The sequence below is a fragment of the Solanum dulcamara genome, chromosome 12, assembly GCF_947179165.1.
Source record: "Solanum dulcamara chromosome 12, daSolDulc1.2, whole genome shotgun sequence".
Taxonomy (NCBI): domain Eukaryota; kingdom Viridiplantae; phylum Streptophyta; class Magnoliopsida; order Solanales; family Solanaceae; genus Solanum; species Solanum dulcamara.
Genome location: NC_077248.1, coordinates 20736956 through 20757416, shown reverse-complemented (window position 1 = coordinate 20757416; position 20461 = coordinate 20736956). Strand labels below are relative to the sequence as shown.

The following is a 20461-nucleotide window of genomic DNA, read 5'->3' as shown; positions in this document are numbered from 1 at the left end:
AATACCTCATGAAGCTCAATCAAAAGAAAGGAGACAATAGCCTATATCGAAGCCGAACACGCGCCCTCCAAATCCACTTTTCGGTAGCTTTTCGATTCAAAAATGACTCCAAATGCCTCTATACTATCAAAATTTGATCACCTCGTCAATACGAACGCTTTGACACTCAAAAAAGAGATTGTGGGACCTGCAATGAGAATCCTAAACATGACTCCTTGAAAAGGTTCTATATGCATTATTAAGCTTGCAACCCAAAATGGGGCACCAATCGATACTCAAAACGAGAGAAAACAGCCCAACAATTAATTTTACCATTAAAGCCCTGACTAAGCTTGGGCAGCCCCTTTGGGCAAGAAATTACCTCACTACAATGCTTTACGAAGCTCCCAAAACACTCTCACACGTAACCAAGAACACCACCAATATCCAAGACTTGAAATAGCCTCAATCGGAGCTCCCACTCTCAAGAAATTGCATTTTGATGTTTGAAGGAAAATGCTGAAAATGGGTCTTAAATTGACCTTTTGGTGTCGCAAAAGCAAACCCAAAGGTCGCTTAAGCGAACCTCACCAAAAGGCGGGCTTCGCTAAAGCGAAAACCATGTTACTAAAGCGACAGGTCACTTTAGCGAAGGCCATGTCGCTTAAGAGACAACTGCCTAGGGCCAGCCATCGCTTTACCAATGTTCTGGTTGCCTTAGCGGCATCACCAAACTCAGCCATACCATCTATGTTTTGAAAAAGGCTAAGTCTCTAACAGGGTGCTCGAGATTCTTTTGGAATCCCGTGCGCACAAACGGACTCTACCCCACCAAATTCAACGGTACGGATTTAACAATGCAGTTGAAATTTCCATTCGAGGTCGTCTCGAAAAAATGTGTGTCCCACACCCAACCATAATTTTTATCAATTCTACGAGGAGGCTAGAAATGAGACCAGAAGCCTCGAGACACAAACGAATGTTCATTTTAGACATAACTCAACATTTCAGAGCTAACTGCATTGACGAAATTTCAATCTGAGTGCGTTTACAAAAAATGTTGACCAAAGTCAACCTTAGGCCAAATTTCAATGACCAAAGCGCTAAATGGCCTTAAACTCGCACTGATGGCCTCGATACTCATGTCAACCATTTTACTAGCCTAATTTGGTCATTCTGAAGCTGATGAAATCATCAGAATTTCATTCTAAGGTCATTTTCCTAGAGTTTTGACCGAAGTCAACCGTTCAAACTCTAAGAGCTCCAAAATAGGGAATTGAGCACAAAACTCAAACGAATGACCAGGCGGCCAAACTGTCAGTGCCAGCAAGTCATAAATGACTTGGGGTTGCTATAGGAAGGCTTTAAACACTAAATAGATTGGAAACAGATGAAAATGACCTTGAGGGTCATTATAGTATCTACTACTAAAAGGACTTTTGTCCTCAAAATTCAAAGGATAGAAAGGAACCCAAGGGCTCAAAAAGATTAGGAAGCTAGGCCCACAAGCTCCACCATACTTACAGGTACCTTCTCGGGTCGAGCAACGCCAACCCAAAACTCAAGCTAAGAGAAAACTCTCAGATTCACTTTTCTTCTTCATAACTCAAACCAACTTTCAATTACTCTCTTTTGATATTGGCTTCTACTCAACAAGAACAAACTCAACTGAGTGCAATAGACTAACCCGAGATAAACCAAAACCATATAGATACCTCAGAATTAGGAGACCGACAGGCAAGAGAAGATGCTAAATAACTCCTAAGTCAAATTCTTTACTTTATACTACAAAATCAACACTCTTTAGTCATCACAGGTATTCTTCCCATCCTAAACCACAGCAACAATTCTCAGCATCATCTGTACATTGCCCAAATAATCATGAGGGAAATGCACGCACCACCTGAACATCGATGAGTGGAAAAAACTCAAAATAAATAGCTCAGCCCAGGGCACAAACCCAATGTTCAAATCCAATGACTCCCAAAATCAATAACTTTTGTCTTAAGTATATCTTTCAAAACTGAAAAGGCTACTCCAAAGGTAAACCAAATCCTCGAGTAGAAATATCGCACTGACACAGCTCCAATGTCGCTTTGCTGCTAACGAAACTTCTAGAAAACTGAACCAATATGCGAATCTACCCCCAAAGCAATCGAATTAAGGCCATGAGTCCATATACCACTCCATGAGTGCAAATTTGAGTAATCCACCAATCCAGGGGAAAAATCGACCCAATAATCAATTTATTAGAATATTAAACCTGCCAAAAGTGACCCAATAGAACCGAACCATCACAAATACTATAAGCCAACCCGCCAGCGCAAGTCTGAGCTAACCACTCAAACTCAAGAAAAGCTAAGATGGAAGGCAGCAAGTAAGTATATCAACCCACCAAAAGCGTCTCAAATGAAGCTGCACCATGGCAAGGCACACCACTACTAGCTAACCAAAATGACACATACAAACCTCGCACCCTTAACAAGAAATCAATAGATGATCCCACGAATTAATTTGACTCCATCCTAAGGCTGAGCTTTCTAAGTGAAATTTCATTCGCCCCTGGAAGACAAAGTCTGAATTAGTCAAAGCACATCCCAATAGAGGACCCTAATCAATAATCTGACTCTTTGAACCATCGACACACCCACCGTAGTTTACCAAAAGAACCAAAGAATAACTCGAAATCACTGAGATTGAAGGTAGTTCTGGTTGTAAAGTAAAACAAGCCTGGGACTGAAATTTTTGAGACATAGTGATTAACCACCTAAAAGTCCATAAGTCACAAGTGCTCATTAATAGGAACGCTCTCACTTCACATGCACCCCTTTATCGCTAATTGTTGGTCGGTCACAAGTATAAGAAGACTACCATTTCCATGGACCCAATAGAATACTCTTTATATGACGCTTCAAGCTAAAACATCACCATACTTAGAATAAACCAAGGGCAATTCTAATTCCAACCTTCCCAACTCAAACATAGCCATCTGACACCATATGACACAACCAGCTGACCCAATAATTTAACCATCAAACTTTCCATGAAGAGATAACCCAGTCAAATCTGAAGGGCCAACCTTAACTTTGCCACCTTAGGAACTAAGAATATGAAATCGAAACAAGAAAGAATCAATGAACGAAATCCACAGTAGACCACAAGGACCACAACTATTTACACACCCCTCTCGAGGATGCAACCTCACACTAGCTAAGCACACTAGAAGGGGCAAGCTAGGAAGGGGAAAAAAGGCCAACTCAAGAAAACTCTAGAATGGCTAAACATGAATCCTCCAGATAAATCAACTAAGCTCAACATCTACAAGGTATAACTCTACCACTACTACCACATACAGTAACACCAACATAATCCACTACTAAAAGAAATCACCTAGGGGAGATAAACACATACACATAGTTTCAAGCAAAGCCGTCATAACAAATAATAGGCAAGTAGTCAGGCTAAATAAGCACACTCTTATAAGTCCAAGTAAAATAATTACCAAAATCACAAGATGAATCTAACAAGCTAAGTAATCAACGGTGGGTACAAAGACCCTAACACCTAAGCACTACATGCAAGGAAGGTCTTAGAGATAATTTAACACAAATACGATTGATACCTGGAATCTCATCCTCTGTCTAACCTACAGAAGCATAGGATGGAATGCGCCTGGACTCAAACTGAACATCCATACCACTAACTTCAACACACGGGGTGCCACCTCTAATTGACTATCCCTGTGCCCTACGAACCTGATCCTGTCGAGCCTGTTGCCTGTGATATGTGACTATAGGAAACTCCCTAGTCGGATGCCCAAACTCACCGCATATATAGCACTTTCCACCAAATGCAACTCATTGAGATAAACCAACTAAATTAGTATGAGCCCCAAAACCTGAATACTCAGATAGTAAACACTGAGAAGTCTGTCGTGAACTTTGTCTACCATAGTTACCATAACCTGTCACAGGACCACCTAGAACCCGAGGTGCTCCGGCCATGGGTTTGGTAGGTCTAGTGTGAAGTTGACCCTCACTCGGATGATATCTTCCTTGGGGCGAGATGCTACCTCTGTTTCATTGACGATGGGATCTTCTACCTCCACCTTTGTAAGTCTCCATGCAAGCATGCTCTATAAAGCTAACACAACTGACCACTTGGGAAAAGTAGACCCCACTATTATCAAGTGTTGTGATGCTAAATGGAGAGGCAAGCTCAATCCATCAATAAACCCCTGAATCAACTCTTGCTCTATAGGAAACAAGGGGGGACTTTGTCTAGCCCACACAAGAAACTCTATCATATACTAAGTAACCGACGAAGAACCTTGCAGAGGACCAACAGATCCAACTTTAGGATGAGAACTGCTTGATGTACCCAAAACCACATCTGTCTGTGGTGTATGCTTATCGAGACGCAAAATCTCCAATGCTAGATCTAAAGGAACCGAGGTGGTCATAGATACCGCCAAAGCCTGGGTAGTATATATTGATGCTTGAGCCATGTCCATCGAAAAACTCGTGCTATCCATATAAGGAGGAATGCATTTCAAGAAAGTATTTATAGGTTGATCAAATAAGTTTCACACAATAAGGAATCAAGATTAGAGTTTTCCTAAAACGTCTTATATCCTCTCAAAGATAAGATACGGATGTCTCTGTACCCATTCACAAGACTATACTAGGCATTTGCTCTCATACCGATGATACTGATGAACCTAAGCTCTGATACCACTCTATCACAATCCGATTTCTTGAGTCATGATGACACATACTATCACCCCACCAGTAGATAAGCCTAACCCCACAATCCAGAACCATAGGCAACTGACCATCACTAGGGGAAGGAAAGAATCAAATAATAGTAATAATAATGATAAGAATAGAAGAAGAACAACAACACAACAAGATAACCCCAAGACTTGGTATCGATCGGTAGTTGATCCACTAAACTAAATAACGAAGTACAAGGTTTATACAAATACCATAATAGTATTAGTAATACAAACTGTCTCCTGATATAAAATAAAGATTAGTCTAAGTCAAAAATAAAAGGAGGTAGGCAACTCAGAACGCCAAGAGCTCACCCAAGTCTCCAAAATCCAAAAGTTTCTCCACACGATATCCAAATCTTTAAAGAACCGTACTATGATCTGCACATTGCAGAAGTGTAGTATGAGTACCAACAAGTGGTAATCAGTAGGATTCGGCTGAACTGAGCTCCAAAGATAAAGAAAATATAAATAACATGTAAGCAAGAGTATATATCACAAGTATTTAACAAGAATAATACGGAAGCCTCTACAATAAGAAGCTTTAGATATAAGAAAGAGAGATTTAGGAAACAAGCAAGGAAACTAAGGACGTACCTGGTGGCGCCATCCCAAGACCTAAACATGATGACACAAAATGAAAGGAGGAACCACTAAGGGACACCCTACTAACCGAAGTAAACACAGATATCATATAAAGGCCCAGAGGATCGTATCAACTAAATTCCTGTATAAAAAGTTAAATAAATAAGAACAAGGGCAGTAACTACCTTCAAACAAGAGACACCCTTTATACTGTCACAAGTTCGCAAATAGTAAGACAATATCTCCCAAATCTCTGTGAGCCCAGGAAATTCATTCAAAAACAGGTAAATCCGCATGGCATCTTATCGAAATTTTAACTCTTATTTGTAAGTATGGAGTTGAAAACAAGTACTTAGGAGGGCCCTCATTCTCAATTCAAGTTAGCTCTTACTTGTGTTTAGTGAGGAGGCTACCTAACATACAGGTGACTGCTGGTTGTGATTTCTTTCTTGGGTAGGCCATCTGTGAATGAAAGAACACAAGGAAAGAAAGTCGTATAAGGACGGGCTGTACAAAAAGCTTATTTCCTATATCCTAGGATAGCGCGAAATCATTCATGTAAATCAACTCAATACTCAAAGTCTTGAGGCCTTGAGAGCCAGGATGCTTATATCAGTATAGATATCAATCTGTATATCCGATCATCAAAGTCCACTCTGTCGCGGTGACCTAACACAAAAAAATCAAATCTACATAGAAAGGGTCGGAACTCTCTACGACTGAGCTAGTATCATAAAATGAGTGCATCCTCGATGCCTCGATTCAATATAATAAAAGAAATGCATCCTCGATGCCTCAAATCAATGTCATAAAATGAGTGCATCCTGATGTCACCAATTCCCTAAACAAATAGTAGTAATAAAGGTAGTACGACCCCCATTTGATAATCAGTATAAAATAGTTTGGATAACAACCCAGCTTTCTCAAATCAATGCCAAGAACCAATGCATTCATTGGGGCTGACTACATCCGTATGAAAACAATGATCCAATGAAATGCATGACATTACCAGCACCTAACCAACACGTACAATCATATACAATAATGACTACACAAATACCTTACCTTCTAGAGCATAGAAACAGGACTAACACATATATTCGACCTCTAACCAAGGCCTATATCTCAAATATACACCTCTAACTCAACAATAAGGCCTAAAAGTGAACTCAACCCTAACTGGGTAACAAGGAGGAGGTAAGTGAGGAAATGGTGGTCAGCTAGATAATTAAAACCTTAGGTCAAACTAGGAATACAACCTCGAGAATACAACCATAGCTAGCCCCGCCAAACAGCTATAAGAAAGTATAGGGAATTCTAGCTCAAAATACAGAAATGGGATCTGATAGTAATTTACATGCCTGACAAGGTGAAAACCACTACACCAAGGCTCCAATATATGTGGGCTACAATAATGAAGAACACTAAATCTCATAGACTCTCTCCAACAACGGCTACAATAACTAAGGATCAACTCAAACCCAATTCTAAGTTATAAATCTGCCAACCACCATAAACATCAATCAAGTCACCTAAAATGGGTTAATCTTACCCACTAGACTGGGAGTCTCATAAAAGCAACCTAGCCTAAGGCTCATACCAAGACAAGGAACCAAGAATTTAGGAATCAAACCTAACCCACCATAAATAATCCAAACCACAAGTAATTTATACTAAACAATACTCCATGCACCTCAATCAAAAGAAATAAGACGTGTCATGACCCGGCCTAGGGCCTAGTCATAACATAGTGATTGGGATGCGAAGGACCCCAATCATAAGACATATTATCATTCATTGCATACATAAGTTAAAGAAAAATATTAAGATAAGCGGAAGTAATCATAAGTGGGGTAAGAGACTTAGGAAAACCCAACTCTATAAACGTCCAAACCGGACTATACCAATACACCGTCTAAACATGCCTCTAGTTTAACCTTCAACGGGAGCTTAAGACAAGCTCCTAGCTCACCCTAGCAATAAAATAAATGTCTAAGAAAAAGAAACATGAAATTAAGTCTTGTCCTCGGTAGAATGAGGACTCACCAACTCTTCGAACTTTAAAGTAAACTCTAGCCACGATTGGGGTAATCGTGAGTGTCTTCTGTCCCTACATTATGAGAAAATGTAGGCAAAATATGCATTAGTACATATGCATCATAAACATCAAAGTAAAACTTACTTCATGTCATATAACCTGTGAGATAGTGCCTTTAACCTTATAAGAGATCATGGACATGTGAAAGATATTAGTAGTCATAGTAAGAAATACCTTAAACGTCGAGAGCAGGACCTTGTAACTTAGTGAGAGCGACTGTTAATCGACATAAACTATGTGAACTATAACATGGAGTCCCAACATTTACCCATACATCAGAGGAAAGGGAGAGACTACTTTCCAAGATAGAGTCCTATATGCCTAAGTGGATCCACTAAACTACATGAAGGATCGAGCCTCAACTACGGGAGACCTTCTAAGGAATCAAGCCTCTTCTATGGGTGATCCTCTAAGGAATCAAGCCTCTTCTATGGGTGATCCTTTATCCTACGATGGCACGTAGTTGTGGGACAATGAAATCTTTCTATGGGTCTCTTGCCTTTGCTACAGAGGAGAATGTCTATTCCAAGGTCCCCTGAGTGCTAGGTAAACTCTTAATGGAATAGACAAACCATAGAACATAAACTCAATCATCATGTGGGAGGGGCCATATCTACTACCCGTCTACTCTTCATAACAACATAATCATAGAATAGCTCTTAACTTTATATCATGTAATGTGTGTGTAGACCTTTCATTATCACATATCTTTATTCATAAAATATCTTTAGGGCCTTAACTCACCCTATCATTAACTTGCTTGAATATTATAGAATCATCATTCACAAAACTTGTTTGCAAAAAGCACCTTTAAACTTATTTGTAGACCTTATCAAACATTCATAAAGATTTCATTGAATATAACTTGGAACTCAAGATCATAGCTTATACTTGCAACTTAGGGTAAAACATGCATACATGATAGATGGACTTATCACACCATAATAACTTCTTTGATCGTAACTTTGATATCATTATAACTTTCATCATAAAAATCATAATCTCAACTTTAAATCATGAAAACTTTACGTGAAGATCATTGAACTCGTAATCTATTCATCAAAATCATCTTTGACTTCATAATCTAAACTTGGAAACAGCCTCATGCATGGGCATTCATAATTTGACTTACAATCATGCAATTCATATGAAAATATGCATATAATGATCATTGATAACATCTAAAAATGGAATTAAATCAGCCCAATGCAATTCATCAAAACTAGGGTTCATAATCAATTAAAATTAAAAACAACTTTGAAAAAACCTTGGGACTTCATGGGTGAAAGGAACCCATGATTCAATCCCAACATACCTTGATTTAATCCACTAAGAAATTTAAGAGAAACCTGTTGAGCTTGAGACCCTAGCTTGAGTGTGGGAGAAGACCTTTGAGATGAGCCCTTGGGAGAGAAGACTTATGATTTTTGAGAGTTAATAAAAGAATGAAAGTTTAGGAATACTTAGGCTAGTCAATAGTTGAGAACCTAGTCCCAAAAACGTCCAAATATATTGAGGAACTTATATGGAAAAGACCAAACAACCCCCCATAAAAATTTGTTCGAAGGACCCCATGAAGTAGCTTATGGGTCATCAAAAACATTACGGGTCATAAACCCCTTTCATCCTGTCAAACCTTGAAAAAAAGGCTGAAAAAATGAGCCTCTTATCTTTGTTTATGACTAATGTTTACGGGTCGTAACTATTTCTACAGCTCGTCACTTGTCTCCATGGGTCGTAACTCAAGATTGTAATATTTCTGATTTGACAGTCTTTAGTAAAATGTTCATAACCTTTTTTACCAAACTCCAAATGAGACAAAGTTGGTAGAGTTGAAAAGAGGAGTCAAAGACCTTTAATTTTCTACTAGGAGATATGATCGTTTGAGTTTGACCCAAGTAAAATATTTCACCAAAACTCAATCAGTAAGAAAGCTTTCAACTCGACTTTGTGCTAGAGGATTCTTGTGACCTTAAAACATCTCCAAATCTATTCCCAAACTTAATAATTGGCCTTAAAATCTACACACAATTAAGAATCACCCCTTTACAACATTACGGATAGCTTCTACGACTCGTCATTTGGTCTACGGGTCGTTAGCATGAGTCATCAAAGTAGTGCTCAAAAATCATAGGCTATTGTAATTAAACTTGGTCCCTACGACTCATCCTTATGAGTCATCGACTCCTACGAGTCGTATAAATGACTCATCAATTTTCCTCTTCACTTAGTCAAAATTTAGAACTCAGAACCCAATTCTACGAGTCCATTCTATGACTCGTAACTCATCCTACGACTTGTTCTGTTGAATCATTTCGAAAGTATTGAGGTTTGTCAATTTTACAAAATCAAAGATCAGCTCTACGACTTAATCTACGAGTCCTCACCATTCCTACAAGTCATTAACTTGACTCGTAAACTCAGTTCCAAACTTAGTCGATTTTTCAACCCCAATATAATTTCTGCGAACTGCTTCTAGGATCCATACGACTCATAGGCCAAGTCATAAACTTTGGGACAGTCCCTTTTCTTGGAATTTTCTTTTGTTTTGACTTTTCTACTTTCAGGGTCTTATAAGACGGTAGCCTACCTTGAAACTGAACCCACACGCTCCAAGTCCACTTCCCGGTATCTTTTCTCTCTAAAAATGATTTTAAATGCTTCCATGCTATCAAAATATTGATCACATCATCAATACAAACACTTTGACACTAAAATTATATTTTTTTTAAAACAAATCCAATTTTGGGTAAAAAAATGAGATTGTGGGACCCGCAATGGGAATCCCAAAAATGACTCGATAAAAAGGTTCTAGACAGATTATTGAGTTTGTACCCCAAAAATGGGGTACCAATCGATGCTCAAAACGAGAGAGAACAACTCAATAATTAATTTTACCATTAAAGTCGTAACTAAGCTTGGGAATCCCCTTTGGGAAAGAAATTACCTCACTACAATACTTTTCGAATCTCCCCAATACACATAGACAAGAACACCACAAATACCAAATACTTTAAATCGCCTCAATTGGAGCTCCCACTCTCAAGAAATTGCATTTTAAAGTTTCAGGGAAAATGTTGAAAACAGGTCTTAAAGTGACCCTCTAGTGTCGCAAAAGCGAGTCTTACCAAAAGGTGGGCATCGCTAAAGCACGACCCATGTCTCTAAAGCGACCTGTCGCTTTAGCGAAGACCATGTCATTTAAGAGAAAACTGCCTAGGGACAGCCATCACTTTAGCAATGCCCTGGTCGCTTTACGACCAAAAGCCAATTTAGCGACGGCACCAGACTCTGCCATACCATCTCGGGAGGTAAGGCTATGATTCTTGCTCAAAAAATAGACCGAACGCCTTCGAGCTCATTCCATTTTACAAATGGATCTATGGAATTCACTTTCCTTCTCGGCTCCAACCCCAGGTTAGGATAATCAAAAATCCCTAAAAACCAGGGCTGGAGTATTAAACTTGTTCTGCTTATGAAAGCCGTCATTTTGGATTTTCTTTCCGTATGCCGAGAAAAGCTAGAAGTCGCGTATTCCTATTCAACATAAACTAAGGCGATGGGTAGATCGTAGATTATCCCTCTTTCGAGGAGGGAATAACTTGCTGGATCGAACCCAAAGCTAGGTTTGATCAGTCGGGTGTTGGATCGAATGAACACTCAATTGCGTCATCACAACATTCGTTCGAAATTCTATGTGCACAAAAAGACTACTCTACCCCACTAAATCCGATGTTCCGTACTCAACAGCGCAGTTAAAATTTCCATCCGAGGTCGTCTCGATAAAATATGAGTCCCACACCCAATCATAATTTTTTTACCAATTGTACAAGAAGGCTTGAGATTAGACCAGAAGCCTCAAGGCACGAATGAAAAGTACTTCTAGAACAAACTCGATATTTCAGAGCTAAATGCACTGACATAATTTTAATTCGAGCACGTTTACCAAGAATATTGACCAAAGTCAATCTTAGGCCAAATTTCAAATACCAAAGTGCCAAATGGCCTTAAACTCTCACATAGTGCCTCGATACTTACAGACTATGCTACTAGCCTAATTTGGCCATTTTAGAGCTGATGAAATCATCAAAATTTCATTCTAAGGTAGTTTTCCTAGAGTTTTGACCCAAGTCAACTTTTTAAACTCTAAGAGATCCAAAATAAGAAATCGAGCGTAAAACCCAAACGAACGGCAAGGTGGCCGAACTTTTAGTGCCAGCAAGTCATAAATGACTTGGGGTCACTGTAGGAAGGCTATAAATGCTGAATAGATTGGAAAAAGATAAAAATGACGTTTAGGGTCATTACACTCTTTTAATGAGTCAATAAATTTCTAATAGATTGGATAATGACAAATCACGTTATGAAATGATACTTTGTTGATAGAAGAGTGTCTTCGTCTTGAAATAGAAGACATCCCTTTATGGTTTCTTATATGTTTTCAGTGAAACCCTACAAGTGGATTTTATGTCCGATATGTGAAATAAATTAAGTATAATAATTAAAAATTAAATTAGTCAAACATTATTTTTTTTATAAAATTTGATTTAATTGATTGGTATCGTTAATTTTAACATGGGTGTTAAATAAGATGTAGTTGTAGATTTTGAAATTAAATCAAGAAGTATAATTGTCACGCCTCAGGAGGGTACCCTAGCGTGGTCGACACTCAGAAATCATTGCTGGCTCCCAAGCGAACCACTTGGCCCGATCACACATTTATTTATTCAATCAATCAGCGGAAGATGTAAAATAAAGAGATAATTAGGTGGGCAATTCCAATCAACAATCTAACTGAAGGAACAAAGGTCATGGGCCAACAAATCGCACTTCAATCTATGTCATTAAAATAGTCTGACAAGAATAATTCAAGGAAATAAAATACTCAATCAACCCATCACTATTTAGTCTATTAAGCCTCTATCACTATTATATAACTGATGCCAATGATAGGTTCATGGCTACCTTAAATCAGAATGAAAATACTAAATTCAAAGCAAGAAGAACATAAATGGTATCCTTCAAATGTAGGATAGGACTCACCAATAAGATTGAGTGTGAACAGATCCTCAACAGTGCGGTTGTTGCTGATCTATTAAACCTGCCTCTGCATCATGAAATGATGTAGGTCCAAATGGACGTTAGTACGTGAAATGTACAAGTATGTAATATGGCGGAATGAAACATGCATAAGGTAGAATAACATCAACTCAAGTAACTCAATCATGTGTAAGGAACTCAATCAGGATATCATAAGTGTAAAGTAAGAGTAAGGTTTAGACAGAGACCAATCATATACAATCCAATCCAATCATTAGAGTACTATCAAGTCCAATTTGTATCAACTTTGAAAAATACTCATGTTGACTCAGAGGACTCAACTCGATAGATATGCAAATTAGAATTTTGCAATGCCTTTGAAATCGACTCAATCATCTACAATCTCAATCAAACCAATCACATCATGCATAATCCACTCAATTTATGAGTTTCTCTAACCAAAAATCATCACCTATGAGCCAGTGATGCACAATGAAGCAGTGTCATTGCCACACCTATTCAATACTTTTCCAAGGTAAGGGACGAATCACTATCATTAGATCCACAATCTATCAAAGTCATCATTTTGGGACTTAGTAGGTTTAACCCTCCATCTTACGTTGGCTATTTAGTTCATAGGATTCGAGTAGGGACTATACTCTTACCCAATTCGATGCTCAATACTCCTCCCAAAACTCAATATGCTCATAACTATCAAGTAAGATATTCAAATCATCTCATCTAGTCTCATTGGACCCTTTTTCAACTCATTCGTTCTATCAAATCAATCATTTCAACAAATCAATTTCCCAATCGTTCTCAAATCATTTAGTTATGAGGGGTTTTAGACAATCATTCATGAAAACATCCAAGACTATCAATTCATCAACACTATCAATACTATCATCATGCTCACATTCCAATCACAATCATGCATTCACAATTCAAGGCTCTAGACTTTATCCTTAATCATGATGCTCTTTCAAATCAATTCAATCAAATCCACTAATTTAAATTAAATACTCAAATCTTTAAATCTCTTTAAAAACATGCAATCTTGACTCAAAATAATTCATAGAAAAATCAGAATCACAACACAGTTATAATCTTAAAGACTCTTTCCAATTCAACTCGTGCTTGGATCGTGCTCAAATCATGAAGTTCTTTTAGAAAATATATTTTTAAAATCAATCACAGCTTATTAAAACTCTATCTCAAAACCATCATTTATGCTCATAATATTCATGTTCAAACTAATGAAAGCTTTCAGAGACTACTCAGATTCAACTCATGTGAAAACTCGAACTCTTGTAAAATCAAGGCTCAAAATCAAATATAATCCTCAATTAGGGTTCATGTAAACGAAGACATGAACATGCATCCAAATCAAATACTCAACTCATGAACAACATCAATACGTATTTAAATAAATAAAAGGAACCCAAAAAGACAATAGATAACTCAAGAATTCAATTCAAAGAACTCGAAAACTGCAATTCAACTCAATTTGAATCAATAAAGATGAAAGAACACATGGACGAACTCGGTCCAATGTTGTATTAGCCTTACATACCTGGAATGAAGATCATCTCAGCGAAAATCAAATTCCTAGCTTGAAGACCTTGAATTTTAGCTCTTCTTCTCCTTTCTAGTCTCTTCTCTCATATCTCCTAAGGTGAAGGAAAGGAAAACCTTCTCAGATATTATGAGGGAACTGATATTTTTGTCCCAAAACGACTAGGGTTATACTTGAGAAACATGGAGAAAAGTCTGGAAAGCCCTTCCTCAAGAAAAATCTGGAAAAAATGGGTCTAAGGGCCTACAGGCGCGATAGTGGCATGCCGCACTCGAGCCAAAACTACTGCAACTAGTTTCGACACTTTGCTGATGCTATAGTGGCGCGCTGCGCCATCACCCAAACTATTGCAACGATAGTCTTTGATAAAATAATCATAACAGTTTACTCCCAACTCAGAATGAGGCAAACTCTGTGGCTTTGGAAAAAGAATTCAAAGACCTTTAATTTTATAGTTCATGGGCCACCTAATTCTTAATATTCTAAAAGTTATGGTCGTTTCAATTTGACCCTTATAAGATCTTATATGAAAACTTAATCGGTAAATAATGCGCTGAAAATAAACAACTTGAAACCAATAAATAAATAAATCTAATAATGCGCTGAAAATAAATCAATGTAAAAACACGAACATATAATCAACTAGTTTTATACTTCGTATTCATGAATAGAATACTCTGTTTTAAGGGAAGGAATCTACTAAGTTAAAAAATTGTTCAAGGAAAGAAAACTTTTTGTATACCATTAATATGATATACTTTTGAAATTTTTTTTCAAAAAACTCCAAGTAAAGGAGGGAAAATAATTTTCACTTCAATAAACAGTGGATGGCTGGGCTCTTTTGAAGGAAATAAAAGTACACAGTAGAATAATATATGCAGAATAATATATGTTCAAGTGAAAGAACCAACAAAGGTTATATAGAAGAAATGTATTAAGTTAGAGAAAATAGATAGAATATTTAATTTAATAATTCAAAAACTCTTGTGTCTTATTATATTGAAAATATGTAATAAGAGACCCCTATTTACAATATTAACAAATAAAATTAAATTAGATCTAGAAAATCTCCTCATATGAAAAAAAATAAATAAATTCTAGCTAGACATGAATTAAATAAATACCAAAAACCTAATCCGAAACACTTAGGATTCCTACTCCTGGTTTATTTCAAACATAGCCTCCCTTAAACCAAGATCTTCAAATGAGACCATGTCGAGCATCTTCTTCAACTTTATGAACAACTCCAATTTTAATGGCTTTGTAAAAATATCAACAACTTGTTCTTCAGTCTTGCAATATTCAACCACTATCTCTTTATTTTTAACCAAATCACGAATAAAGTTTCATTTGATGTCAATGTGTTTGCTATGGCCATGAAAAATTGGATTCTTTGTTAACTCAAATGTAGAATTGCTATCACAAAATATTTTTGTAGGACTATCTTGCTTATGTTTAAGAAATCTAAGCATCCTTCTCAACCATAATGTTTGTGTAGCACTACTTGTTGCAACCTTGTACTCTGCTTCAGCAATTGATAAAGCAACAACTTGTTGCTTCTTTGAAGACCAAGAAAATACACCAGATCCCTAATAAAATACATAGTCAGAAGTACTTTTTCTTTGCATAATATCATCAGCCCAATTACTATTAGTGAATCCAACAAGACTACTATCACTAGTCTTTGAATAAAATATGTCATCACAGTGTGTATCATGAATTGTCACGACCCAAGCCTAGGGCCTAGACGTGACATGGCGAATGAGGAACCCGAAAGTACCTCAAACAAGCCTCTTAGCATTCTTTTAGCCTTTCATAGGTAATGATGATAAATAGACAAGCGGAAATCATAATAATAATAAATCTTCAACTTACATATGTCCAACAATACCTCTAACTATTAGATTTAATGGGGCTAATACAAGTTCCTAGCTCACCCTCAATCATAATAGAAGAAATGCCATAATAAAATATCTTAACATATCATAAGCTAGAAAGACAAAGGAGTATTGTTCCCGGAACATGGGAATTCACCAAAAGTAGTCTTCAATGGAATATCAACTAGCTACGTGGAGGAGAATGAGGAGGAGCACCGATCCCTACATGGTGATATCATGTAGGCAAAAGAGTATGCGTTAGTACTTTGAATGTACTAAGTATGTAAGGATGCATGAACATTGAGAAAATATTATAACATTTATGTAATATGAAACATAATGTAATACATGCATAATAAATCATATGGATATCCTTTAAAACATTCATTTTGTGGGAATCTAACCATAACCGACATTTAAGACCATGCGAGCTATTACATGGAATCCAACATAACCCCCTACGTTGGCCGGGGAGACTACTTGCCAGGTAGAACTCCGTCAACTTCATTCATTTCTTTAACTTTAACTTTAAGGGCTATTTATGGATCCATTAGCCTAAGCCTACAAGGGCTCCTATGTTGGCACATAGTTAATGAGACAAGGGGTTGCTACTAGGATTCCCTTACCGAATCCCACCTCAATGCCTCATTCGGTGCTAAGTCAATCCCACGGAATAGTTTAATACTTTAAAATATTCATAGCATATAACTTGAGAATTCAAACATCATATTCGGTAGAATAGCTCATTAAAACATTTGATAATTCAAATATGCAAGAATTATCCTTATTGCATAAAGAATCCATCATTCATATCATTTCATCATTCTTTCATTTCATAAGACTCCCTTTTTGATCATAGATATTGTTTTCATAAACATTTATTTGGAGTCAAAGCTTTCAAGTAAAACTTTATTAAAAACATAATAAAACTAGGTGGGATCAAATCACTTCAACTTGCAAATATGTATGTAAATAAATATACATAAATACGTTAAAATTCATTAATTAAAAATCATGCTTTAAACAACCCACCATTAATTTCAAGAACCTTTAAAGAGATAAATAGAGAAATTACTTGCAAACCATCAATTTATACATATGAAATAATATTGCATCAAAATAGACCAATAATCATTAGTTCAACCATGATTCATGCTATTAAGTAAAAATAAGAATTATCCATAAGAAAATTACTTGAAATTGAGAGATTTAATTGAAAGAGTTTTTGGACTACATGGGTGGAAGAACCCATGGATAAATACTCACATATTTTAGAGTAAATCTTAAAGAAAATAAATATAATTTATCATATACTCAAAATAATTTAGGCATGAGAGTGGAAGGAATACTCTCATTGAAGCCTTACATACCTGGAAACCGAAGCTTTAGTTGGTACCGGAAGACTTAATGAACACTCTTGAGTCCTAGCTTCTCTCCTTGCCGGAACGTTTTGTGTACTACCCGGAATATATGAATCACCGGAATAGTATTTCTTCACTACTAAGAACTAAAACTATATTTGAGAATGTGTATAGAGAGAAGATTTGCTTGAGAAAGCTTGATGAATAAAATGAGGAAATAAGGTGGGTATTTATAGGTGGGAAAAATGACCTAACAATAAATAAAATAATTATAAAATAAAAATCTGAAAATTTAGTGGAATATATTGATGTCATGGATGATGTTAAATGGAGGACAATTTATGTCATGAGTGATGTCAAATGTATCTAGATCTTTCTATGGTAGGTGAAATGAGTTATCTTTGACAGAATACTCTTTTTGGGAGCTGCGTTTGAATAAGATAAATTCCTTATTAGGATTTAGTGTCTTCATAAGAATTGTATATATGGAAGTCTAGTTTCATATCGTTCAAGAATCAACCAATTTGGATAAACCTACAGTGAGATATGATTTTTCTTCTATAAATACTCATTTCCGTAACAGCATCCTACCTTACAAAGATTAATTTTTTTGACCTACTTAACCTCCGAATCTTAAAATATGGTCTTCATAAAAGTTGTAGGTAATGATCTTGTGGTTACTCAGAAATTTGAATCACTCAATTTGGATATTGCTATGAAAAGTTATGACCAAAATACAGAGGCTGTATCATGTTTAGGCAAATATTGAAACATCGTATACAACGTTTTTAGGGGATATTACATTATCTCCCCCTTGGGAACATTCATCCTCGAATGAGAAAAGACTTAGCTTGAGTAGAGTAGAGTATTAACAAACAACCTATCATTAATGCAACAGTGTAATTTAAAATATCGTTAAAAAATATTTCATAATTTTGCAAGCATATGACAAGAAAAGTTGAGATGAAAGGATTTCAAGTAATTGAGCAAGGACAACTTAATACCTTAGGTTTGGGTAGAGGGGAAAAGATGAGGGTATCTCTTAATCATATCCGCTTCCGCTTCCCATGTTGCACTTTCTATTTGTTGATTCCTCCAAAGGACTTTAACAGATGCAATTTCTTTGTTCCTCAATCTCTTAACTTGCCGGTCCAAAATTTCCACAGGAACTTCTTCATAGGTCAAGTTTTCTTCAATATTCACTACTGCCATAGGTACAATGGAACTAGAATCACCCACATGTTTTTTCAACATAGACACGTGAAACACCGGATGAACCATGGCCATTTCCAATGGTAATTCCAACTCATATGCAACCTTACCAACACGTCTCACGATTCTATAAGGCCCTACATATCTAGGACTCAATTTCCCTTTCTTACCAAATCGAACCACACCTTTCATGGGTGAAACCTTCAGATACACCCAATCATCCACATTAAACTCAAGATCCCTTCTTCTAGTGTCAGAATAGGACTTTTGACGACTTTGAGCCATCTTCAACCTTTCTCTAATGATCTTCACCTTCTCTAAAGCATCAAGTACCAAATCGGGGCCCAACAAGGTCATCTCACCTACTTCGAACCAACCTACCGGTGATCTACATCGTCTCCCATACAAAGCCTCAAACGGTGTCATCTCAATACTTGAGTGGTAATTATTATTATAGGCAAACTCGATGAGAGGTAGATGATCATCCCAATTCCCTTTAAACTCCAACACACAAGCCCTTAACATATCCTCTAGTGTTTCAATCGTCCTTTCGGCTTGCCCATCCATTTGAGGATGGAATGCTGTGCTCAACTTTACCTTAGTACTGAGGCCTTTTTGAAATGATCTCCAAAAGTGAGAAGTGAATTGGGTACCACGATCCGAAATAATGGATAATGGCACACCATGCAACCTCACCAACTCCCGAATATACAACTTGGCATAGTCTTCGGCACTACAGGAAGTTTTAACCTGTAAGAAGTGAGCTGACTTAGTCATTCTATCAATAATTACCCAAATCGAGTCATGACGTTTCCGGGTATGAGGCAAACCCACTACAAAATCCATATTCACATTTTCCCATTTCCAAGTTGGGATTTCAATGTCTTGGGCTAGGCCACCCGGTCTTTGATGTTCGGCCTTCACTTGTTGACAATTTGTACATTCGGACACAAACCTTGCTATGTCCTTCTTCATGCCACCCCACCAATACAACTCCTTTAAGTCTCGGTACATTTTTGTTGAACCGGGATGAATGGAGTATCTAGAATTATGAGCTTCCATCAAGATCAAACTCCTTAGGCCATCAACATCTGGAACACATATCCGACCTTGGTAGTATAGAACCCCATCTCCCCCTTGGGAAAAGACTTCTATCTTCTTTTCCTTTACCAACTTCTTTAACTCGATAAACTTTGGGTCAAGATCTTGCTTTGATTTAACATCCACCACCAAAGAGGATTCAGAACTATTTTGAACAACCATACCCCCATCATTAGTACTACCCAACTTCACCCCTAATCTAGCCAATCGGTGAACATCTTTCACCAACTCCCTCTTCCTTTCATCCACATGGGCCACACTCCCCATAGATATTCTACTAAGTGCATCAGCAACCACATTGGCTTTACCCGGATGATAGTGCACACTCATGTCATAGTCCTTAAGGAGTTCTAGCCACCTCCTTTGCCTTAGATTAAGGTCCTTTTGGGTAAACACATATTGAAGACTCTTATGATCAGTATAGACATCCACATGCACCCCATAGAGGTAATGCCTCCAAATCTTCAGAGCAAAAACAACAGCCGCCAATTCAAGGTCATGGGTAGGGTAGTTGCGCTCATGCACCTTTAATTGCCTAGAATCATAGGCTATTACCTTGCCTTTTTGCATTAAGACACAACCTAAACCAATCTTTGAAGCATCACAATAAACTACAAACCCTTCTAATCCTTCTGGGAGAGTCAAAATAGGAGCAGAGGTAAGTCGATCTTTTAAGGTCTGGAAACTCTTCTCACACTCATATGTCCATATGAATTTGGATTTCTTTTGGGTCAATTTTGTCATAGGAGATGAGATGGAAGAAAAGCCTTTGACGAACCGTCTATAGTACCCGGCTAGACCTAAGAAGCTCCTAATGTCTGAAGGAGATAATGGTCTAGGCCAATTTTTGACTGCCTC

The 20461-nt window shown here is 37.2% G+C and overlaps 1 protein-coding gene across 2 annotated transcripts in view; it reads left to right on the top strand.

Annotated features, from left to right (window-relative positions):
- LOC129875976 (isoflavone reductase homolog) overlaps positions 1–20461 on the top strand; it is a 42276-nt gene that overhangs the window by 2946 nt on the left and 18869 nt on the right. The window lies entirely within an intron of this gene.